Below are 27,045 nucleotides of genomic sequence, written 5' to 3'. Positions count from 1 at the left end.
ACGGCGAGCTAGTTGGCCGGAAGGGGGGTGTTGCTCGCCTTCTACTCGCAGCTGCGAGTAAGGCAGCTCGCCTCGCGAGCTCATGTACTCGCCACGGCGAGTAAGTCAGTGCAGCAGTGCATTGATTGCTCGCCTTTTGCCCCTCTGCGATTCTTCGAGCTGTTTTCCTTGAGCAGTCCTTTTTATAAAGTGAACTCCTCATAACGATGTCTTGATGCATAGGCTTTTTAATGGTTTCTTAAAAGGAAAGTGTGAAGCAAGTATTTGTTTGATGGTAAAACATAACATGAGAAGAAGCTAAGTTAAGAATGGGTAGCAAGCCATGCAATAGGATAAAAGGAATGAACTAGAGCCTTGACGTGGTTGTCAAGAATTAGAATGTTAATCAAGATTATATTAAGTTAAGGTGCGAAGAATATTTTCTTACGCATATGAGTTTGTATGTTATTACCCCAAGGGATCGATCAAGGATCCGAGTTATAAGTATTTAACTCATGTATGTAACTTTCATGTATGCATATGATCAAGACTAATACAAGATGTAGGTGTTCGTGTCTCTCGCTATCCACGTCAGGGGGATACGAGAGGTTCTCGACCTAAGGGGAACGGTTTAAGCCGCAAGGGACCCGCACGACACCGAGGGAGTCCGATGTACGTACATCAGTCATGTATGGGAGTGTACTCGGGGTTACTCCACCCGGGACTCTCTGTAAAACGAACCATGATAATGTTTGATTGTTCAACCCTAACTTAATGATATAAACGAATGTGTTCATGCATGATTATGATAAGATGATAGATTCATAGCAAGTTATAAAAGATTACCAAGGACGATCTTAGGATACCCTATTCGTCCAGTATAGGTTGTGCCATGCTTTGATTCATGTTTAGGCTTAGATACATTTAGAGTATCTTAGCAAAGCGGTTCTAGGAACCCCTAACCGCCATGACACGTATGTTGTTAGTAAGCCTATGACAAATAGGAAAGACCTAAGACGGGTTATAGCATGCACGACCGTCAAAGGTACAAGACCACACACGTATAATCAACCGCCAGGTTGTAAAGTAGACACGTGATAACCATAGGTTTTTCCCCAAGGTTATCACTAGCCTAGGGCTAGAGAGAACTCACTGAGACATTATGTCTCACCTAACTCCTTATTTGTTCAGGTTTACAGGTTTCACGAGGTAAGGGTAAAGAAAAAGGTCTTGGAGTGATCGTGTTCTCTTGGAGCTATCATGGTGTGGATTAAGGATACATATGTTACATTATGAGTCGTGTTATTATATATATATATATATTGTATTTGTACTTCGTTGTGGCAAAAATTTGGTGTAATAATGTAACATAAGAACCTTGGAATGTTGGTGTATTTAGACTCAAGACTTGACGTCGTTTCATTATTGTATAATTAATGTATCCAATATCAATATTAGCACTCTTTTGAATATTCTAGATATTTTAAAATATGGGTGTTACAATAGGTTACCTTGATGATGTTTATGGAATGTTAGCTAGGTTAGACACTTGTTAAAGCACCTATCACTTTTTGTCTCTTTGTGTCATATGATACTTAGATATCAAAGTTTTCATTTGCATTAAAATCTTCTTTTGAGTGGCAAAACTTTTTTCTATATGTTTGATTTAATTCAAAGTATTTTGAATCGTATCAAACTTTATTTTTGCCTCTTCTGGGTGTGTTTCATGCATTTTGATACGATTCACAGTTTCTTGAATCGTATAACTGTTGAATCGAATCACATTATTCTTAATCATATCATTATTTCTTTTTGGACTTGTTTTTCAACGTGTTGATATGATTCATAAACCTTTGATTCGTATCTACTTTCATCTGGGCAGAGTTATTCGAATCACACATAGTTTGATTCGTATCAATCTCATAGCTCAATATTAACTCTTTTTAACATGTTTGATACGATTCAAAACTTCTATGATTCGATTCAGCACGTTGTTTTTGGCTAAAATTTTGCACTTGCCATTCATTTCTATATATAGTCATATCCTCACAACTCCCTAATTACTGAATCATTTGCATATTTTCTCTCTAGAGTCTCCAAACCCCGTTCTCCACTTGTTCTTCAGATTAAACACTTTTTCTAAAAATCATTGTGGTCTTTCAGTCAAAGATTGCTAGAGTGCTATAAGGATTGTAAGTTGATTTCTTTTAAGGATCTTGGTTGGGAATCAAGGTTGCAAAGTGGATTGAGTGATTCCATTCCACCACCTCCAAGGGTATTGAGGGTTCTATCTAATCTTCTCAAGTTCAAGGGGATCCAAGCACCGTACAGAGAAAAGAAGAGTTTGAGGTGAAGAGCTTCAATGATTGCATGGGTGATTGAGGATTCGAAGACCTGGAAAATCACTAATTTTAATGGTTACTTGAATATTGGGGATGTGGTTGCATAGGAATTGATAATTAGGGTAATTGAAGGAATTTTTGTAATCACAACCTTGTAATCAAGTTTCATCTATAGTGGAAGTTCTTGATAGAGATGTTTTTTTTATCAAGAGTGGATGTACCCCGAAGCGAGGACGAAAGGAGGAACCACTATAAATCCCTGTGTCATTTCTCTACCCTTTCCTCTTTTACTTTGTTTTAATAGAGTAGCACTCCATCATAAACATTCATCTTTTGTTCTTGGAATAAAAGTTCACTTTTATATTATTGTTCTTTTACTTTATTGCTTTCTCTCTTCTTCCCCCATGTCTACAATGAACGTTAGTGAGTAGACTCTTCTTTGTCTTGGGATTGTTGGATAAGTCTAATGACGTAATCCTAAACAAACCAAGCTTAAACCCTAATTTTATGTAACCCTAATTTCTAATTTAGATTCACCGTCTTAACGTGGATTAACAATTATCAAACTGTGGAAGCGAAAGCGGAGGGTTTGATAATCGTTAATCCATCATCCCAAACATCAATTCATAAAGCGAGAGAGGAGCTTTGATGTTGGAACAAGTGAATCTAGACAATAATTGCAAAGGCAGCGAAATAGTCTTTGCAAGTAAATATACAGTAATCATCAACAATTGAATCCAAAACTCCCTAGCGGAATGATACTCTCTCTTACTACTACTACTTCGATAGACCGTGCACTTGCGGTTTGGCCTATCACTAGATAAGAATAATTTCCAAGTAAATATACAGTAATCATCAACAATGACAAATCCATAATAATTGCCTCATAGATTTTTTGTTCTTTAAAGGCCAAAAAGGTCTAGGTGGAGAAGCTTTAGAGGTCTTGTGGTAGATATCACATTGTTTAGTTTAAAAGATTCTTTAGTTTGCTTCCCCTTTTGACAAGCTTCACACTATTTGTCTTTTTCAAATTTAATTTTAGGCAAACCAATTAGAAGATATTTGGACAACATTTTATTTAGCAAGTCAAAGCAGACATGACTAAGGCGTTTATCCCATAACCATTAATCTTCATTCATGGCCATGAGACACCTAACACCACTTAATGACACATCGTCTAGATCAAGCACATAGACATTTTCAACTCGTAAACCCTTAAACATAATTTCCTTGTTTGTATTATGCTCAATGCTGCAACTTTTGGGTTCAAAAGTGATGTCAAACCCATTATCCTAAAATTGACTAATACTTAGAAGATTGTGCTGAAACTCTTCAACAGGCATAACATCGTCAATAGTTGTTGTGGAGGGCTTTCCCACAACTCCTTTACCCAATATTTTACCTTAATTGTCGTCACCATAAGAGACATACCCGCCTTCCTTTCTTTTGAAGTCAATGAACATGGATGCATCTCTCGTCACGTGCCTTGAGAAACCACTATCTAGATACCATTTTCTTCTTGTGGTTGAAAGGCACTCCTACAATATGTTAGGTAAATTTTAGGTCCCCAACATAAGTTGGGTCCTTGGGATTAGTGGATAAAGTAGATTGTTTAGGCACACACATCCTTAATCTTTTTGGAACCATAACATTCATAACATGGCAATGTGTTGTGGTGTGCCCAACTTCTCTACAACAGTGACACCTAACTTTGTGTCCATGGACTTTCCTATTTTTCTTTTTCTTTTGAAATTTCTTTTAGAAGGATCTTTTGAAATGTGAACCATCATTTTTCAATTGTTGAGCAAAAGCCATGGGAACACTTGAAGCTTGTTCTATTTTGCTTTTTAGAGAGACAATCTCTTCATCTAACTTATAAAAAGCTTCACATTTACCCAAATCCCTTGGTATAGGGATCTTAGGTAAATCAACAATAGGTGTTTTGATAAGAGGATTTACAATATGGTCATTTACTAGAGATGCATGTTCATTTTTTAAACTTTCAAAATCTTTTTTAACTTTTAAGATTTCGGCTTCTAATTTGAGAATAACTATCTTTTGGGTACCTATCTTCTTATAGGTATTCATAGCATCACCATATATTTCTATAAGAACATTTTGCAATTCATTATAAGATGGATTAAAGTCGTAGTCGGAGTCACTTACCTCATTTTGCTTCTTCTTTTGTCCCACGAATCATAGGTGTGCAACTTCATCATTTTTGGAATCACTTCATTAGATGATATTTCATCATCTTCACATTCTATATAAGCTCTTCATCCTCTTGATTTTCCCGATGAGTTGGACTTGCTTTTTACCTTGACTAGTTCCGGGCATTCACTCTTTAGGTGATCGACTTTACCACATCCATAACAACTTAAGACTTTCTCCTCTTTAACAACCTCTCCTTTGAGTTGAGCTTTCCTAGAAATACTCAAGTTCTTGTCATTAATTCTCAGCCCATTCTTTTGAATATAGCGATTGAATCGTCTCACGAACAACCCCATTTCTTCACTAGTTGAGACCTCTCCAGAGTCACTATCATGATTTGAAGAGCTAGCCTTGGACGAGGAGGCTTCCAACACAATGGACTTTGTTTCCTTCTTCTTGATATCTTCTTCAATAGCCTTCAACCTTAGGATCTCGTGCTCATGCTCTTTGAGCTTGCCAAAAAGATGGTGGTTCCAAGAGTGTTGTGATTTTGAGATTCTTTCATGGCGGTGACTTTGATCTGTCATTCTGTAGTCATGCATCTCAACACCTTGTTAGTAAAATCTTGGTTTGAGATGTACTTTCCTAAGTTTTGTAACTTGTTAACAATGTGAGTGAATCTCATTTGCATGGAGGAGATGGTTTCACCATCATCCATGTGAAATAGTTCATGTTGTTGAATTAGGGTATTAATTTTTGATTGCTTAAAGTCCTCGGTACCCTCGTGGAGGGATTAAACAACTTATTTCGTGATCATTGATTTAATGTGCCACGATGATATTACTCGTTCTAAGTCCCTAGGTTAACTTGTGCAGAACCAACTAGAGTCGTGTATTACGCTAACGAAGGAAAAGCAATACCGAGACAACACTAACCTAACCTAAAAAAGATTAAGTCATTAAAAAGACCAATGAAATTGGAAATTTTGGGTTGTCAGTGCCTACTTTTACCCTACAAATCAATTTACAAAGTTACTCTCGTAGTTAACCAATTGCAAAAGAATTAAGAAATGGAAACAATTTAATTTAAATCCTAACACAAATAAAAGAAATAAACTGAATAAAACCTTTATTGATAAATTCCAACAAATAATAAGGGGTTCATCGTGGAACCCTAATCAAGAGCTTTAGTTGCTCATGGCAACAGACATCAATACAAAACAAAAGAAAAACATACCCTAGAAAGAAGAAAAGGAGGAGAAATTCTGCATTGAATCTCTGATGCTTGACTCTTGCTATGAACTGTCAATGTTTTTGATTGAATAAAACAGTCTGCAAGGGTCTCTATTTATAGCATGAGGTTACTTAGAAGTTAGGAAAAGAAAACTGGGCTTTTTCCGCCGATCCAGCTTAGAAAACAAGCAAAATGTGGATTTTGACCAGGTATTGGGCGCAGGTCGCAGGCTGGTGGGCACAGGGTTCCTAGGGAAGTAGTGAAATTCTTCCCCAGGACTCCCCGTGTGCAGGGCGCCTAAGGCAACCCCTTAGATGCGATTTCTTACGTTTTCTTCCCGTTATCGATCGTTATTTCGTCTAAAAATTCCTATGAACTTGAAATGAATTTTCTTCACTTTGTCTTGTCTTCAATAACCTTCTCAGAACCCTTGATCTTCAATTCTTCATCCTTCAACCTTTACATGATGTCTTGATTTGATGTTTTACATGATTCCTCACTACAAAACACTCAACACACATATAGAGTTGCATGATCTAGGATAAAACAGAATTACAACGACTTGAGTGAAAACAATAAAATATGTTCCTCAAACCATTAACAACTCATGTAAATCTCATCTTATTTGTCTTCAAATGCAAAGAAAAAGTAATAAAAACATAGCCAAAATGTCATATAATACTCTGTCATCACAACCCCAAACTTAAGTCATTGCTTGTCCTCAAGCAACACAATAGCAAGAAGTTAGAATTCACATTAATTTAAGAAAGAATCAAACATACCTTTCCAAAGGCTCCAATAGTGACCCAACAAAGGCCCCGCACCGTCCCATTTATCGAAGACATGCAGACAGGCACAACACCACATGAAGGCACTTACATAATACAATTCGAGCTCATCATAGCAAAAAAACGGGGTCATGTGATGACCTCATCTTTCATCTTATTATCCAGTGATCAAAACTGGCTTCGACGTCTATTTAAGAGTGGCTCCTCTGCCACACCATGTACATAATCACTTTATGCAAACTCATAAACTCAAAGATAAACATTGAACACTTTCTCCCTATCTTGAGAAAATATTGACTTGAAGGTCAGAGCCGATGTCTATTTTGTAGGTATCGTCGTCACTTGTTGTAACCGTCTCAAGGATGTTCATCAACAGCTGCAACCATCTCCAAAAAACTCATCGGAGTACCTTATCCATTGAATTAACCCCTCTTTGCACGGGTATCATAACTAGTTCATCCTTAAGCTCTATTTTCGGACAAATTAACAATTATTACCATCCTTCAAAATTAAGTGAGTGCGGAATATGTGATTACCTTTTTCAAAATAAGTGGTTTTTGTATGTTATGTTTATTATGTCAAAGTACATGCGACTAATAACAATTTACATGTTATTTAAGTATACTCATGGGCGCCTGGAGAGGCACTTAAAGAATACTCAACCAGAAGTGGCAAATATTGAATACTTGTCGCTTCTATAGGTAGAGCAAATAATACTTAGTTGGTGGATTAATTCCTTATGGAGGGAAGGAAAATCCTCCCTTTTTGAGTGGAAAGGAATAACAATCGATTCATAGTGAACAAAAATAAACAAATTGTGTGGTTCTCTTTTTATTTACTTTGAAAATGTTCTTTATGGTTTCACCTCACCCTAGTTTAAAAGTATTAAGAGAAGTTAAATGAATCGATAAATAACTAATATGTGTGTTAAAAAAGAGAACAACTTCTATAGCCACAACTATAAATAATTTATATTTAGGAACACTCACAAATGATAAAAATTAGAAAAAGAAATAATTAATTTTATATCACTATTGAAAATAACAATGTTTCGTCTTATATTTTTTATCGTTTGTGTGTGCCTTAATTGATATCATTTATGATTGTGACTATACAAGTTTTTCTTAATAAAACATTTCTGTTTTTGAAGGACCAATATGACACTTTTTATGTTAAGCGATCAAATTAACTCAAAAATCAAGTTAAGGTACCAAAAAGGTAAATAAACATTTAAATAATTTTATCTATATGTATCCACTTAACAACTGCAAGTGGCAACGTACATTACACTTATGTTGGCCTATTATAATAAGGAAGTTTTAACAGATCTTGAAATAGTTTTGTGCAACACTTTATGTCTTATTGATGTAAAATAATGCTCTTCTCCCAACATAAAATGCTCACAAACTACCCAAAATACCCCCGCGTGAGTTAACTCACGCAGTTGTATACCCCAGTGTGACTTAAGTCACGCTCGACACATGACTTAAGTCACCGTGAGTTAACTCACGTTGGATTCTGGTATAAAAAACAAAACAGCTTCATAGGAATTTCCAAAACTCCATTTGCATATTTGATCAAGAAAGTAGCGATTTTCTCCCACCTTAAGCCATTGAACACCAATTACAATCACAAAATCAAGTAAGTGTTTATTATCCTATTGCATTGGATTTTTTTGATTAAATTGTTAGATTTTTTGGATAAATTGTCACATATTTAGGTTTTGTTGATTTTTTATTTTTGATTTTATGATGTTAGATGTTTATGATTTGATTGAATTGTTAGATGTTGATTAGAGTATAATTGATTGAATTGTGGTAGAAATTGTTAGGAATTGTTTGAAATTTGTGGTAGAATTTTTAGGATTAGAGTATGTTTTGATCCGATGTTTGCATTGTGTAGATATGTCTAAGAAACAAAGTGATGCTGCTCAATTAAAAAAAGAGGGTGATAAGAAGAAAGCAAAAACCACCATGACATGGCACTTTATTGAATGTGAAGGAACCAGATAAAAAAGCAAGATGAATGTGCCAGTGTACAATTTCAACAAAGATGAGACGGGGCGGAAGAACCTATTATTTTGGTCCGCAGCCAAAAGCAGGTGCCCCAGGAACTCTCGAGGGAGATGATTAAATGTAACATCTTAATTTGTTGGATTTTTTTTATGTTTTTTAAAATGTTGCACATTTAGTACATTTTGGTATTGAATAAATTTGAATAAAGTTGTGTTTTGAATAAATTTGAATAAAGTTGGGTATTTAATAAATTTGAATAAAGTTATGTATTGAATAAATTCGAATAAAGTTGCACAAGTACACGAAACCAATTCAAAAAATACACAATTTTATTTAGTCTTAATTTCATCTGCATTACATTACATTCTCCCTAAATATGTGGTATCATCATGATGTTGGGTTTAAGTTATATTCTTGAAAGTTTATCGAAAATTTCGGCATTGAAGTGTCTTATACTTTGGGTAGAGATTTGCAGCATCCTTTGAAACTTCAAAAGAATGAAGAGAACAACACATGTATTCTACCGAATCAACTTCATAGGTTATCACATCGAATCCCTTCATATAGGATGAGTAGGGACGTAAAGGAATGCATTCCAATACATTCTCTTGAACTTAATCTTACTGCACTGCGAACTGACAAGTTTCAATTGACAGAGGTGCATTCTCTTACGTCCTACTCATCCTATACAAATGAATTCAATGTGAAAACATTTATAGTTGATTCGGTAAAATACATGTTTTTTTTCAATCTTTGATTTTTCAAAGAATCTTGCAAATCTCTACACTAAGTATAAGACACTTCAATGCTGATATAGTCAGCAAACTAACAAGAATTAAACTTAAATTCCAACAAAATAAAGACACTACATAATAATGGTGCTACCTAAACATAATCTTCTGGTTCTGGAAGAATCAAGCTGTTGAAAATATCTTCAGGCGATCTCAGCAACGTAACATACATATCAATCCACGGGAACATGTTGTGTTTCCAAAAAATCGAGAACATGCTCCTCATGTCGTCTTCATTTGTTAATTCTATCCGACTGAACGATATTCTCCCCTCGTTCAACGTTGGACGTTCATAGCAAATGTATTCCACCCTCCTTGTGTCTCCGGGGTTGAGTCTTTGGTTGATTTCATTCAGTTGATCCTTCAGAGCTTTTAATGTGACATTAATGTACCGAACCATGAACAACTGAGGAATTCCATCGTTGAAGCGTACTTGAGTGTTGAAAAAATTGGTCATTGTTTCATTTCTACATCATAAGAGAATAAACAATCAATGAAAAACTCAAACATTTCATCAAACACTTGGTGTGCAAATTATATATAAACCCTAAAACTCATAACTACAACATAAACATGCAAGCATCTAAACAATTAAGCAATATAAGTCATTTACATGTAAATATTTCTTGCCAAAAAAAGCAAAATTTAAACAAACCCTAAAACTAAAAAAAATATAATTTAAGAGGAAAAATCTAACATATAAACATAAAAGTTTAATCTTTAAAAAAAAACATAAAATGTTAATGTTGTTTGATTATGAAAACTTACTTGTTATTGGAGTGTTGTTTGATTTGAACTTGAAGGAATTTTGGATTTGGTTGATTTGAGAGAGAATTTGGAGATTTTAGATGTGAAAGAGGAAATGAGGAAATGAGTTGCTGTCTGAGCTTTAAAAGGAAACGCAATGTGACTTAACTCACGCTAGGTTCGGCGTGACTTAAGTCACACTGGGTACCTGCGTGAGTTAAGTCACGCTGGGGGCATTTTCAAAAATGCAGTTGGAAGTAAGCAAAACATGATGGGAGAAGAGCAATCTTCATTGATGTACTATCTAACTTAAATTGACCCAAGCCCATTTTCTCCAAACCCGATGGCCCATCCCTCTTTTTTTCTTCATTCCATATAGAACAAGCCGCAATGACAACATTTTTCTCATTCATTTCTTCTTATTATCCTCTCTAACACTTCTTATTTATTTCTACTTTGTTCTCCAGTTTCTTTCGTGATTCTTCAAACTATTTGTTTTCACTTTGTTGTGTTATGTGATACTCTTTTTATCAATGATTTTTGAAGACCTTGCAACCTCTTTTAAGTCAACAGGTGATTAATTCATCCATTCCTCTCACAAGTTAACAAATTAATTTTGTTGTTAATTTGTGCTCATTCAATTTGATTTACAACCAGTTTTCATACATCAACACCGATCAAAAGATTTTTTCCGATCTGATGTGTTTTTTGATTTTTTTTCAAACTTTACAGATCGATCGATCCAGTTTAATTGTTGTAACAATGGATGAAGGTAGTGTAGATCCAAATGAAGATAATCAAATATTGATAGTTGTAAACCCCATCATCAAATCGGCGAAGTACCAAAGGTATATCTACATAATATATCTTCAATTTATTCATACGATATGGATATATCCCTTCATAGTTGTAATTTCATTAGATGTCCCTAAAGGGACATTTGAAGGAATATATTCTCATCTATGCTTACTTTGCTTCACATCCTCTATTCAATTATAAGGTTAACTCCAATTTTATGAAAATAAAATGCTATTGTTTTAAAACAAATGAATAAAAGTATTGGATCTAACTGCATTGATGTATTGATCGATCAAAACCTATTTAAAATATTGATTGAGACCAATATTATGTTGATCTGAGTGAAACATGACTTAAATTCTTTATGTAAGATCTTAAACAGATATAAGTGCAATAATAAAAAAAATTAAAAAACAAAATACTTTGTCTTGGTTTTTATATCTCATATTAGGTTTTTGTAAATATTTTTATATTTATTTATTTGTTGTATAAAATTGAATCACTATTTTTTTATTGTATTCCATTCTAATTTATGTCAATACAATTAATTTTCCAAAAAATAAAGAAAATAAATGCTTCTATTTAAAATCCCTCATATAAGTTTATGAGATAATTAATTTTTTTTTTGAAGTTGTAATGCATTCTTATAATAAATAACTTAAAAATAGACTCTTATCAATGTTAAAGATGTTAAAGTTTGAGCAATTTCATTTTTTATTTCTCTAATTTCCATTTGTTTATGTAAGATCTTAAACAGATATAAGTGCAATAATAAAAAAAATTAAAAAACAAAATACTTTGTCTTGGTTTTTATATCTCATATTAGGTTTTTGTAAATATTTTTATATTTATTTATTTGTTGTATAAAATTGAATCACTATTTTTTTATTGTATTCCATTCTAATTTATGTCAATACAATTAATTTTCCAAAAAATAAAGAAAATAAATGCTTCTATTTAAAATCCCTCATATAAGTTTATGAGATAATTAAATTTTTTTTTTGAAGTTGTAATGCATTCTTATAATAAATAACTTAAAAATAGACTCTTATCAATGTTAAAGATGTTAAAGTTTGAGCAATTTCATTTTTTATTTCTCTAATTTCCATTTGTTATCTCAACTTTTTCTACTATATCTTACAAGTTCTAATGATTTCTTACATGAACATAAAAATTGCAAAAGTATCACATATTTCAGTGCGATATTGAGGATAAGGAAATGGTTGGAGGAATATATCATACAACTCTAAGATCAAGATTTGAATCAGATCTTCAAATTTTAGTCATTAATGAAATTCATACAAGAAGGACAAATAAACAATGTGAGCCAAAAATTCAATATTTTGAAAACACATCAATACCAATTAGAAGATGAAAATATGGTTGACAATGAACCGAGCCAACTCGAATAAAGTTCAAAACTCGGCTCGAAAATTAATTCGTTGAACTTGATTCATGAAACAAACGAGTTGAACTTGAGCTAAAGATTAAGTACATTAACTAAATGTGTTGAACTTGATTTATACATAATTCGGCTCTTTTGGTTCATGAATTGGCTCGGTTATATACATATATATATATATATATATGTGTGTGTGTGTGTGTGTGTGTGTGTGTGTGTGTGAGAGCTAGGACACAATATTTAACTAACAGTAATAGTAAAACAATAGTAGCAATAAAATCAAACAATACTTTTTAGCAATAGAAATGCATTGCTTGTGCCTCGTAGTGCATAGTTGTGTTAGTTTGTTTTTAATGTCCCACATAGAAAGTATGTAATGAAGATACAACCACAATTACCTATAAAAGAAGTTGTATGACTATTTAAAAGCCAAGGTGTGGAATAACAGCGCAGCTGCAATCCCTTTGGCCTTATTTCTTTTTTAAATATTCAAAGGCCAAAAAGATATAATATTTCTGATAACTTTTTTTTTTAATTATGTGATTCGAGCGAACGAATTGAACCTAACAAGCCAAACTGAGCTGCTCGTGAACTTTAATAGATCTGAACTCGTGCTTAAAAAAAGGTTCATTTCGAACTCGAGTAGAACCAATTCTTATCGAGTTGAGTCGAGTTCAGACAAGTTTGACTTGACTCAACTCATTTCCTGCTCTAGATGAAAACAATGTTATTGACCTTTTTAATCGATGTCCAACACACCATGTCGATCGATCCACTGATGGGGGTTTAGTTTTTTTTCCCTTCTGAGATATTCATTATCTCATTTTTTTTTCTTGGTTCTGTCGAATTATTTTTCAGAAAATAGACTTTGGATATTGAATTTATGTTTTAACAAAGAAAATAATTCCTGTTAAAACAAAAAACTCAGCTCCCAACAAAGATGGATCATGGAGGGAGTAGAATCTAGATTGCTTTTTTAACTTCCCTAAGTGGGTTTCACTTATCAATGTATATCAGTCATACTCAACAAATCAATTATTTTTTGTTGTCTACATGCAACAAAATTTTCATTGATTGAACTCAATACTGAAATCCAATTTTTAAGTGAATCAATGGTCAGATATATCCAAGTTTTAAGAGAATCAATTTTTGTGGGGTTTGATTCTTACTTTGTTTGTAATCCGACATCACTTTTAGTTAAGAGAAGAATTGATGTTTGTTTGCTTTATTCAATATGTTGCTTATTGAGTGAAAGAATTTTCTAGTATACTATTAAGTAATCATGATTATGGGTTTAATGTTATATCTGATTTGGCTATTAAAATTGTATGATTCTTACATAATTATTTTAGTAAAGGATATGAAATTATGATTCTAGTGTTACTCAAATTTGGGCAATGACGACACATTCTATTATAATGAGGACATGATTTTCTTTGTTAATACCCCTCCTAATCAGTCTATAGTAACTTATGAAAGTTTATAGTTCTTTCTTTTTATTGTTGAAGGACTTTATTTTTTGCACAACAAAAGTAAGACTAAACTTAATTATTCTATATCCATGTGAAGTATTGAATGCAAAACCTAATACCAATGAAGGGTTATGGTGGCATGTTTCCTTTCTTGTATATCATGTTTATTAGAATTTTTTACATAAGCCATAAGTAAAGCCTTAAATCAATGTCTTAAAATTGGTGACCGAAAATCAATTTTTATGTCTCTAATTTTCATTTATCATCTCAACGTTTTCTACTATATCTTACAAATTCTAATCATATATTAGATGAACCTAAAAAATGCAGAAGTATCAAGATTTACTTCAGGTTTTCCAATTGCAGAAGTATCAAGAGTTACATCACGTTTTTCAATTACATGAACATAAAAATTGCAACAAAATGTTGATTCTTTGATATGTTTGATATTTGTCAATATCAAGCATTTCGTAGAGTTTTATACTTACTTTATATGTAACACAATTCAGAGCATTACTTTTAGCTTATGAGAGAAGAATTGATGTTTCTTTGGTTTATGAATATATTGCTTTATGAATGAAGGCAATTTGTAGAATACTATCCAATAGTTATGATTATGTGTTTAATGGTATATCTGGTTTGGCTATTAAAAATGTTTGATTCTTACATAATTTTTTTAACGACAATTTGAAATTATGATTGCAGTGTTGCATAAATTCGGACACCGGAAAGATATTCTGTTATAGTGAACATACTTGGTTTTGTTGAAGCCCCTCCTAATCAATCTCCATTGAATTTTGTGAGTTTCTAGTACTTTCTCTTCATTGTTGTACCACTTTATATTTTGCACAACCAACATAATAATTAATCTAATTGGTCTTTGTAACTGTGAAATATTGAATGTCTTATATGGTCACTAGTACAACTCATATTTTAATGTGTGAATCATGCTAAAAACTGTTGAAAGTATATTTTTTTTCTAGATGCAGTAATCTAAAATTTAATACAAAATACGGATTATGGTGGTTTGTTCATTTCTTGTATATCGTGTTTATTAAAAAAATTACATAAACGACGAGTATAGCCAAAAATAAAATATTATTAAATTTGGCGATCAGTTTCAATTTTTTTGTCTATAATTTCCATTTGTTATCCCAACTTTTTCTACTATATCTTACAAGTTCTATTGATTTCTTACATGAACATAAAAATTACAAAAGTATCACATATTTCAGTGCAATATTGAGGAGAAAGGAATGTTTTAAGGAATATATCATAGAACTCTAAGATCAAGATTTGCATCAATTTTTCCAATTTCAGTCATCAAAAAATTGTGTAAGAAAAACAAACAAACTCTGTGACCCGAATATTCAATATTTGAAAACACTTGAATATCAAACTGGAGATGAAATTCTTAAAATTTTTAACTAATTTCCAACACACCAAGTCGATCAATCCCCTTATGGGGGTTTAGTTTTTTTTTTCCTCCCTTTTTCAGATGGTTCTTATATTTTTTTTTCTTCTTGTTTCTGCTGAATTATATTTTGAGAAAATAGACTTTCAATATTGAATTTATGTTTTAACTAAGAACAAAATTTATGTTAAAACAAAAAACTTGGCTCCTAATAAAACATTTAAATAAATCCACACGAGAAAACAAATATGGATCATGGAGGGAGTATGATCTAGAATATGCTTTTAACATCCCTAATTATCCTTAAATGGGTGCCACTTATCAGTCTATATAAGTCATACTCAACATATCAATTCATTTTTGTTGTATATATTTAATGGAATTTTCATTGTTTAAATTCAATTCTAAAATCCAATTGTTAAGTGAATCGTTGATCAGATCTATCCCTCAAGTATGTTGATTCTTTTTTACGTTTGCTACTTATTAATAACTATCATTTCATGGGTTTTTATACTTACTTTGTATGTCACACAATTCAGAGCATCATTGTTTCTTTTTTTGATTTATTGAATATATTAGTTAATGAATGAAAGCATTTTATAGTTTACCCTCTAGTAATCACGATTATGTGTTTGATGGTATATATGGTTTGGCTATTAAAATTGTTTGATTCTTACATAATTTTTTTAACGACGAATTTGAAATTATGATTGTAGTGTTACACAAATTTGAACACCGGAGAAATATCATGTTATAGCGAGGACATTCTGTGCTTTGAGGATGCCCCTCCAAATCAATCTCCATCAATTATGTGAGTTTCAAGTTCTTTCTCTTTATTGTTGAATCGCTTTATTTTTTGCGCAACCAACATAAGACTTAACCTAATTGTTTATATCTCTATGAAATATTTTGTTGTTATCACTAGTACTATTGCTATTTTATTGTGTGAATCACACTAGAAACCAATAAAAAGTAACTTTCTTTATCGATGAAGTAATTTAACCTTTAATACAAAATAAGGATTGTGGTAATGTGTTTTTATCTTGTATATCTCGTTTATTATACATGTTTACATAAACAATGAGTAGAGCCTTAAATCAAATGTTGTTAAATTCGGCTATAATGATATTTTTCTACTTTATCTACTTTAAATTCTCAATTTTTTCTACTTTATCTTACATGTTCTAATGACAATTTACGAGAACATAAAAATTGTAGAAGTATCAAGATTTACATCAGGTTTTGCAATTGCATAAGTATAAAGATTTACATCATGTTTTCCAATTACATGAACATAAAAATTGCAGGACTATGTTGATTCTTTGATATGTTTGGTATTTGTCAATAATTAGTATTTTGTGGATTTTTATACTTACTTTGTATGTAGCACAATTCGTAGCATTACTTTTTGCTTATGAGAAGAATTGATATTTCTTTGGTTTATTGAATACGTTGCTTTATGAATGAAAAAGCATTTTGTAGTATACTATCTAGTAGTCATGATTATGTGTTTGATGGTATATCTGGTTTGGCTATTGAAAATGTTTGATTCTTACACAATTTTCTTAACAATGAATTTGAAATTATGATTACAGTGTTTAACAAATTTGGACAGTGGAGATATATTCTGCTATAGTGAGGACATGATATGTTATGTTATAGTGAGGACATGCTTTGCTTTGTTGATGCACCTACTAATCGATCTCCATTAAAAATTGTGAGTTTCTAGTTCTTTCTCATCATTGTTAAATCGCTTTATTTTTCTCGTATATCGTGTTTCAATTTTTGTGTGTATAATTTCCATTTGGTATCCCAATTTTTTCTACAATATTTTACAAGTTCTATTGATTTCTTGCCCGAACATAAAAATTGCAAAAGTATAACGTATTTCAGCATCATATTGAGGAGAAAGAAAGGAATATTTGAAGGAATATCTAATAGAAATCTAAAATCAAGATTTGCATCACTTCATCCAATTTCAGTCGTAAAAAAATTTGGTTTAAGAAAATCAAGCAAACTCCGTGAGATGAATAATCTATATTTGAAAACACTTAAATATCAAACATAAGATGAAATTTTTATCTTTTTGAACTAATTTTCAACAACCTAAGTCGATCAATCCCCTTATGGGGGTTTAGTTATTTTCTCTTTCAGATGGTTTTTATATCCTTTTTGTTCTTGCTATGTTAAATTATATTTTGAGAAAATAGACTTTTGATATTGGATTTATGTTTTTACTAAGAACAAAATTTAGGTTAAAAAAAAAAACTTGACTCCCAACAAAATACTTAAATAAATGTACATGAGAAAACAAAGATTGATCATGGAGGGAGTATAGTCAATGTTGAACAAGTGACTTCAAACACACAAGAGCGGGGGGGGGGGGGGGGGGGGGGGGTGAATTGTGTTCTTTAAAAAAACAATTTAAATAAGCACTTAAAAAATTGTTCAACCAAATAAAATAAAATGCTTAAAAAGGTTTTTAATAAAGTTGAAAAACTAGAGAAATTTGTGCTAAAATAAATAACAAATAAAGTAAAAGAGATAAAGGAATGAGAGAAAAGGACACAAGAAATTTATCCTAATTCGGCCAAAACACCAAGGCCTAAATCTAGTCCCCAAGAAAAATCCCCTGAGATTTCACTAACAAACTTTTAAACAGGATAAGGTAGTAACCTTTAAAAAATAGCGAGTACTCTCCAAACAAAATTATCTTTTGTAGAAGAGCTTCTAAACCGAAAAGATATCACCTCTCTTGAAATCTTGGGAGCGCACCCAATACAAAAGAAAATACAATAATAAAATAATACACCAAATATATATAGATAACAAATTGAAGCACAAGTACTACAACTCAATTATGTAGTATAAAAGGCTCTCAAGAAAATATATTAGTAAGAGTAATATAATGAGTGAGAAGGAGTATGACAAATATTTTTTTATGTCATGGTGTGCTCAAGTGTTCACCAAAGGGTCCTATTTATAGTGAAATGTATAAGTGATAGGTGTTGAAAACAAAACAGCCAATGTGCTCAATTAAAAGCAAATTACCGTTGCACTTCAATGCCCACAATAATATTAATTGAACCGAAGTTAAATCCCATTTTAAAAACAAAGGCTATGTGTGTCAACGAAATCTTCCTTTTAATTGTGTATCAACACAAATATGCCACTTAAAATCTTTAAGGTATGTTTGGATTGAGGGTTTAGGAGGGAAAGGGAGGGGAGAACTTACTTTTATTTTTTAAATTACGGACATTATAAAATGATTTCTAGAAAATTGAATTAACAACATGATAAATGATTATATAATACTTCAAAAACAATTAATTTATTTAAAAAAAACATTTTACGTTGTTCGTAATTTAAAAATTAAAAGTGACTCTCCCCTCTCTTCCCGTCCTAAACCCTCAATCTAAACACACCCTTAGTATATGAAAGTTTAGCCTAGAAATAAATCATTTTAAAACTATAAGGCATAATAAAGGTTGAACACGAAAAACACTTAAAGCTATATACATAAGAAAAACATGTTGTACTATTATTCTTAGTAAAGAAACCATATATACTAAAATAATAGATATGGCCAAGAGAAGAATAATAATAAATTCTTAAAAATATATATAATAATAATACAAGTAATGGTTAATACATGCTAAACATTACTTTTATGCTAAAAGTTATTGTAAAATATCCACAATAAATTATAGTTTTTCATTCAAAAATAGTTTCCTGAAAAATTACTTTATATGAAAATTATTGTGAGAGTGTGATTTATTTTTAAGAGAGTTTTTTTTAACCACATAAAAGTAAAATCTTAATACAAATAAAAATAAAACAAGACAAGAAAGTTTGAATCTTCTTTTCTGCTTTTTGCATTGTTGTTTTTCTAGGACTTCTTTTGTCAATTATCAAAACCAATGTATTTCTCTCAAGGCATATATTCAAATTCTCCCCTTTTTGATGATGATAAAGATCTCATGCAGGGCCGTTCCTAGAGTTTTAAGGGTCTTAGACATAATATGATAAAAGGACCTCTTACATAATACATCATACAATTTGTTAGCTCATTGTTGTGATTTTATTAACTCTTCATTTCATTTTTTTTCCACTTTCCACTACCAAATAAATGTTCTTTTAGACAACATCTAAAAGTAAATCAAATACTCCATAGACACCAAAACAAAATAAAATATCGTAGAACAATAGCACATGTGAAGTAGATTGAAATTTTAGCACCTAAGAATAATAACATACAAAAAGTAAAAATATATCAACACTTAATTAATTAAATTTTAAACTATTGGATGCAAAATTCTCCAATGTTAAGCTCATAACAACAATAATACATGATACAAAATTAGTGTTAGAATTTTTCAAGGAATCATAGATACAAGAACTCCTTTGTATACTAGAAGTATATCATTCTTATTTTTATATGCTATAGGTATCTCTAACAAGTTCATTATGATGATACATGAATGTGTCTCATATGATCTTGCATTATCAAATTTAACTATGCAATCCTTTCAATCGATTCAAGAAAGTAGACATTACTATATTGATGTAATTTATTTCTTTGGAACCTTTGAAATAAAAGATTAAGATTAATTTCTCTAGTAGGTCCATTTTTAACTAAAATATAATTTGTTTTATTATGAAAATTATCTCAATTTATTGGATAATAAATATTACCAATATATTTAATATTAGTAAAGCACATTATTAGGAACAAAGGACCCAAAACATATCACCAATTACTTCGATAATAATTTTTTTGGCACATTATTAAGAACAACCAATATTTTTTTTATAGAAAATGAGTATATAGAAATCTTTGTGCTATAGGGACTACATATAGAAAATCGCACCAAAGAGACAAAAACATTAACATACTCCAGTCAGCCCTTTATCATGTCAATGTTTAGGGCCTTTATGTGAACTTTGCTATATATACCTCCCATAAACAAAATATTTCTATATACACCACACTCCAATAAAAAAAATTGGACCCCCTACTAGCAAGGGCCCTAGGTCGTCGCACCCCCGGCATATGGCCTAGGGCCGGCCTGATCTCATATAGGGATTTGCTTAATGAATGGGTTAGTACAATAATCTTCATAATAAAATATATGACAGAGATATGCGCATATTTATCTCCCCCCACTATATGCAACCAATTAAAATACACTCCTCCTAAAACATGAAAATCACATAACTCTCCCCCTTTTGGCATTATGAAAAAGCGGGAAAGAAACAATCATGGAAAGGCATATATTCATGAAAATTTAAAGAAAAAATAAAAAGAATTAATGAATAGTTAACCATTTTTGCTTTTCTTGAAATTGCAAATTTTTGTTTTTTAGAAGAATTTTTGGTAAAGTCGCAAGCATTGACAGAAGCGTAACACGAACCAGAAACAAGTTTACATAAATCAAACTCATTTTTTTTATGTATGGTGTATGATCGTACCGCCAACACGGAAAAGTTCATGAATCATATATGCCCCTGGATAAATCACAGCGAGCATTAAAAGCCCTTTCGAGCCTAACGAACCCCACGCAAAGCATTATCGGCTCTGGAAAAATAGAAACCAGTGCAACAACGATGAGTTTTGAAGCGGAACCTGAAAACGAACCAACCAATGAACCTACATACACCATCGTGAGTCAAGAACAACACAACCGCGTACCAACAAACACAACCCCGCGTGGGGTTTCATTGGAACCTGATAGAACACAATCCACACTCCTTGGCAGATCGACGACGAATTTAAACAAAAAACAAGAAATCCGATCCAGATTAGAGAATAGATAGAGATCGAGAAATCTTCCTTACGACGGCACGGTGAAAGCACCCGTTGTAACACAAACGTGAAGATGATGGTTTAACCCACCCACCAACACATTTCAGAAACCACGTGCAAAGCCACCGGAAAGCAGCCGACAAATCTTGTGTTTGGAGGTGCTGCAGAGGAGCGAAACTCATCGCACCACCACCACAAACCACTACATCTTTGCAACTTTGTTTGGATTGAAAGGGATGGAAGGCGGTTTTTGAAGTTTGAGAGAGGTCAGAGAAGTTGATATTTGAGAGGCATATTCCTTACAGAAACCTTTTCATTATTCGTAATCATATGAATAGCTTTAGACTTATCTTCTTCAACTATCTCCCTAAGTATTTCATCTTAAATCCTTTCTACTTGCCATTTAGAATGATCTTCCACTAACTCCTCACTAAAAATCATGCAAGAAATCCACTATTTCCATGTAGTACTTCGATACTTATCTTCCTCCATTGACCCAGTCGTCAATATCAGATACACATAAACCAATTTTTGTTGACCAGGATGGAAAACAGGTACAATAGCTTGCTTTGTTTTTGAAGTATTCCATTCAGAATCCAAAAAAATCACTCTAGAAGTTGTTGTTAAACCAATACCTTCAGCACAAGCATTGATTGAAACCAGAAGTATCTTTGAACCACTATAAGGATCTTCAAACTTATCAATCACTTTCCCTCTTTCAAACAAATCTAGATCACTAGTTAGTAGCAAAACCTCTTTTCCATTTTTACCATTGAAAGTACTTCTCAAATAACTCTATAAGAATCTCACAGGTGCAATGTAGTGACAAAAGATAAGAACCTTTTCATTTTTCACTACACGTGAGATTAGGCTCAGAACAAATCTTATTTTGGAACCTTTACTTAAATCAAATTCGATTCCTTCTAGCCTCTTCAATTCTTTTTCGGCAAAAAAACTTATATGCACATGTTGTTTCTGTTTTGATCAACCATGGATGTATGGATCCAATTGTTATCAAAATCTCTGCCTGAAGAGGGTAACAGGTACTCTCAACCATTTTCTTTTGCAGTTTCTGTATAACCTCATGTTGTTCATCGGATGTATTCCCGAGCAATGTGATTTGTAAACCAGGAGGTGTATCAAAAGAATTTCCACTTTCATAAACGTCGATGAAACTGCTCGTGATCTTTCGTAGCACAGGTAGATCCTACATATTTTCCTCATCATTGTGTGAGTTAATTTTCCTAGCAATGTTTTCGTTGAAGAATCTCTTTGGTCGCGCCTCAACCAAATGTTGCGCTTTATTCTCTCCATTAACTCTTCTCAAGTATTTAAAATCTAACTCTCGTAGCACTTCGTGAACAAATTTCGGTCATGCTAAACAAAGTGTGTTGAAATATTCACATAAATTGTTTTGAAAAAGAGTGCCAAAAAGTAATTTTCTTAATTTTGTTGGAAGTTCCATTAAGCATTTTTCAACCTTGATTTAGTGCTTCTAGGATTATAAGCTTCGTCAAGTATCAAGATTCCAGGGCTTTCTCTCAATGTTTTAGCCATGTAACTTCTGTGTGCAAATTTTGTCTCTTGTGATCCCTTTAATGCTAAAAAGGAATTATAGCCCATGACAAGAACACCTGGGTGTGAATGCCACTTTTTTTTTCCAAGACAATCCAAAACATGTTTTACATCACCAGTAGGTCTTGGAACTCTACGAAGAACTTTAAGTTTTGGAGCCGTTGAACCTCTCCAGATTTGACTGTTATGGATAAGATACACGGGCACACGAACCTTCCGTTTTTTTAACTCTTTGTGCCACGTGTATAGTGTAGATTTTTGTGTAAGGATTAATGGTCTTTTCCCTGGAATAACTTCAAGTACCTTACACGAAAATAAATGATGTGAAAGGTTTTTCCATGAGCATGTGATATGACACATCGACCACTTGTTTTGGATCTTTCTTGCATGAGGAATGGTTCCATGGAACCAACGATGTTTTGCCAAAGAATTTCAAAAGCATTTTTTTGATGCGCATGCATCTTTTCTTTGAATTCAGAAATCAATTCCCAAGCATTGTCTTCTTCTTTAAATAATGGTTCATCAGGATCAATAGCATGAGTTGTGAACATGTCATAATTATCATCTTCATCAACTTTTGGCTCTGATTTTTGTTCATTGTTATCTTCTCCACTGTATTGTTTCTCCTCTTTGTGCCATTTTAGTCTTTCCACCTATCATATGTATAAAATAATTTATCGGTAGGTTCTTATTGAGTAATATTTTGTTCGAAATAACGTATCACCGAACAATAGCGATTTGTTAAATCTCAGGATGTTGTAGCCGTTATTTACAAATTGTAGTAGACAACAGATATAACCAAATAAGGAACTAAATTTCAATGTATAGTCTTGTTAAGGTTTTTTACTTAACTAACAACATGCTCAAAAATGTATCATATCTTGTTTTTTTTTATAGAGACGCAACTACGACAGAATATTCCAATTTCTTCATTGAACTTATAGTCATGTTTACAAATTTCCTCAGTATCTGTTAAAACCTCTACATTTGAACCCTGCAACGTTATAATAGTTGAACTGGATCAGCCTTTGCCCTTAGAAAAGAAGAAAAAACCAAAATCACATGATTTAATTCATATTTATTGTCAGATCATCAAAAATACGATAGGTTATAATTTGTTGGTAGTATAACCTTTTTACACCGATAGCGTATCAAATTTAAACTCCAAAACAAATATTATAAATATACGTAAAAGTGATTGCCACACACCTCAATTCCATCAAGAAGACCTTTGGTTATTAAAGCGGTATATATTTCTTCCTAAGTGGCAGACAAGTCATCAAGATTTTCTTCCTCATCATCGCTTTTCGACGCTTTTTCTTCCACCAACGTGTTTGTTTCTTCATTAATAGTTGGCTCTTCTTCAGCCGGAAAACTATCCAAATTCTTCATGTAAGTGTCAATTATTTCCTTATGTGCATTAGCTTTTAACGTTCTGTCACCTTTTTATTATCTTGTTCTTCTTCAACATGACTTTTGTTTGAGAAACAAATTGAACGATATCTTTTTGTTTGATCTCCTTTTTTGAAATGAATCCCTTCCCATTTGGTTTAAAAATCCATATCCTCTGAACCATGAAATTGCCTCTTTGTAGGCTTCTCTCTGTAGAAATTATAAGAATGTCCCAAAGTAACATTATCATGAACTTCTACATCACTTGATATTGTAGCCATGCAATATGGAGCCATGCAATATGGGTACAATATCAAGTGATGTAGAAGTTGATGAATATGTTACTTTGGGACATTCTTATAGTTTCTACAGAGAGAAGCCTACAAAGAGGCAATTTCATGGTTTAGAGGATATGGATTTTGAAACCAAATGGGAAGGGATTCATTTCAAAAAAGGTGCTCAAACAAAAAGATATCATTCAATTTGTTTGTCAAACAAAATTCACAGTCATGAAGAACAAGACAATAATGGTGATAGAACGTTAAATGTTGATGCACACAAGGAAATAATTGACACTTACATGAAGAATTTGGATAGTCTTCCGGCTGAAGAAGAGCCAACTATTAATGAAGAAACAAACAAGTTTGAGGAAGAAAAAATGTCGAAAAGAGATGATGGGGAAGAAAACCTTGATGACTTGTCCGCCACTTGGGAAGAAATAGATATTGCTTTAATAGCAAAAGGTCTTCTTGATGGACCTGAGGTGTGTGGCAATCGATTTTACCTATATTTATAATATTTTTTTGGAGTTTAATTTTGATACGCTATCGGTGTAAAAAGCTTATACCACCAACAAATTACAACCTATCGTATTTTTAATGACCTGACAATATATATGAATCAATTTATGTGATTTTGATTTTTTCTACTTTTCTATGGGTAAAGACTGATCCAGTTCAAGTATTATATACCGTTGCAGGGTTCAAATGCAAAGGTTTTAGCAGATACCAAGGAAATTTGTGAACATGAGTACAATGAAGAAATTTGAATATTCTGTCGTAGTTGCGGCTCTGTGAATACGGAGATATGACACATTTCTAAACACGTTGTAAGTCAAGTCAAAAACCTTAACAAGAATATACATTTAAATTTAGTTCCTTATTTAGTTATATCTATTGTCTACTACAATTTGTATATAGTGGCTACAACATCATGAGGTTTAACAAATCGTTATTCTTGGTAATATATTATTTCAGACAAGATGTTACTCAATAAGAACCTACCTGATAAATTATTTATATATATAAGTAGGTGGAAAGACTAAAATGGCACAAAGAGGAGAAACAATGCAGTGGAGAAGATACTAATGAACAGAAATCAAAGCAAAAAGTTTATGAAGATGATAACAATGATATGTTCTCAACTCATTCTACTGATCCTCCTGGTGAACCATTATCTAAAGAAGAAGACAATGTTTGGGAATTGATTCCTGATTCAAAGAAAAGATGCATACACACCCGAAAAAAGCTTTTGAATTTCTTTCGCAAAACATTGTTGGTTTCGTGGAACCATCCCTCACGTAAGAAAGATCTGAAACAAGTGTTGGATGTGTCATATCACATGCTCTTGGAGCAGGAAAAACCTTTCTCAACATTTCTTTTCTTGTAAGTTACTTGAAGTTATTTCTAGGTAAAAGACCATTAATACTTGCACCAAAATTTACACTCTACGCATAGCGCAAAGAGTTAAAAAAATGGAAGGTTATTGTGCCTGTGTATCTTATCCATAGCAGTCAAATCTGAAGTGGTTCAACGGCTCCAAAACTTACAGTTCTTCCTGGTGTTCCAAGACCTATTGGTGATGTAAAACATGTTTTGGATTGTCTTGGCAAAAAATAAAGTGGCATTCACACCTAGGTGTTCTTGTCATGAGCTATAATTCCTTTTAGAATTAAAGAGATCAGAAGAGACAAAATTTGCACACCAAAACTACATGGCTAAAACATTGAGAGAAAGCCCTGGACTCTTGATACTTGATGAAGCTCATAATCCTAGAAGAACTAAATCAAGGTTGAAGAAATGCTTAATTGAACTTTCAACAACATTAAGAATATTACTTTCTAGCACTCTTTTCCAGAACAATTTCTGTGAATATTTCAACAATCTTTGTTTAGCAAGACCAAAATTTGTTCACGAAGTGCTACGAGAGTTAGATTCTAAATACTTGAGGAGAGGTAATGGAGAGAAGAAAGCACAACATTTGCTTGAGGCGCGGCGAAGGAGAATCTTCATGGAAAACATTGCTAGGAAAATTAACTCACAATCATGAGGAAAAAATGAAGGATCTACCTGTGCTGTGAAAGATCACGAGAAGTTTCATCGACGTGTATGAAAGTGGAAATTTTTCTGAAACACCTCCTGGTTTACGTATCTATACACTGCTCAGGAATACGTCTGATGAAAAACATGAGATTTTACAGAAAATGCAAAAGAAAATGGTTGAGTGTACCTGTTACCCTCTTCAGGTAGAGATTTTGATAACACTTGGATCCATACATCCATGGCTGATGAAAACATCAACAACATGTGCATATAAGTTTTTTGCCAAAGAAGAATCGAAGAGGCCAAAATGAATCAAATTTGATTTGAGAAAAGTTTCCAAAATTAAATTTGGTATGAGCTCAATCTCACGTGTAGTGAAAAATTAAGAGGTTCTTATCTTTTGTCACTACCTTTCACCTTAGATATTTTTAATAGAGTTATTTGAGAAGTACTTTCAATGGCAAAATGGAAAAGAGGTTCTTTTACTAACTTGTGATCTATATTTGTTTGAAAGAGGTAAATTGAGTGATAAGTTTGAAGATCCTCGCAGCGGTTCAAAGAGACTTCTTGTTAGAACAATAATGGCTTATACAAGTCCTCTAGGGTTTTGATGATAAAAAAGTATTGAAGAACAATTAGAATACTAACATATGTTCAAGTGTGCAAGATCTATCTATCATGAAGAAAGGACATATGAAGAGAATTAGAAAATTATTGGGAAGTGTCGCGTCATTTTTCGGAGGTCAAGGCTATTTGATTAGCTTTTGACTCACTATTTTATTTCACGACTTTGAAAAAAATTATTTAAATTGGGGGTCC

The 27,045-nt window shown here is 32.5% G+C and overlaps 2 pseudogenes; one reads left to right on the top strand and one right to left on the bottom strand.

Annotated features, from left to right (window-relative positions):
- Positions 1-21,205: 21,205 nt before the first annotated feature.
- LOC146905250 (SNF2 domain-containing protein CLASSY 1 pseudogene) lies at positions 21,206-24,201 on the bottom strand (annotated as a pseudogene).
- Positions 24,202-24,206: 5 nt separating this feature from the next.
- LOC146905249 (SNF2 domain-containing protein CLASSY 1 pseudogene) lies at positions 24,207-26,837 on the top strand (annotated as a pseudogene).
- Positions 26,838-27,045: the final 208 nt, after the last annotated feature.

The sequence above is a fragment of the Medicago sativa genome, chromosome 7 (assembly GCF_051527215.1).
Source record: "Medicago sativa cultivar Bolivia chromosome 7, Bolivia_mono, whole genome shotgun sequence".
NCBI classification, from domain to species: Eukaryota; Viridiplantae; Streptophyta; class Magnoliopsida; order Fabales; family Fabaceae; genus Medicago; species Medicago sativa.
Note: the sequence above shows the minus strand (reverse complement) of the source record. Positions and strands in the feature narration are given on the sequence as shown.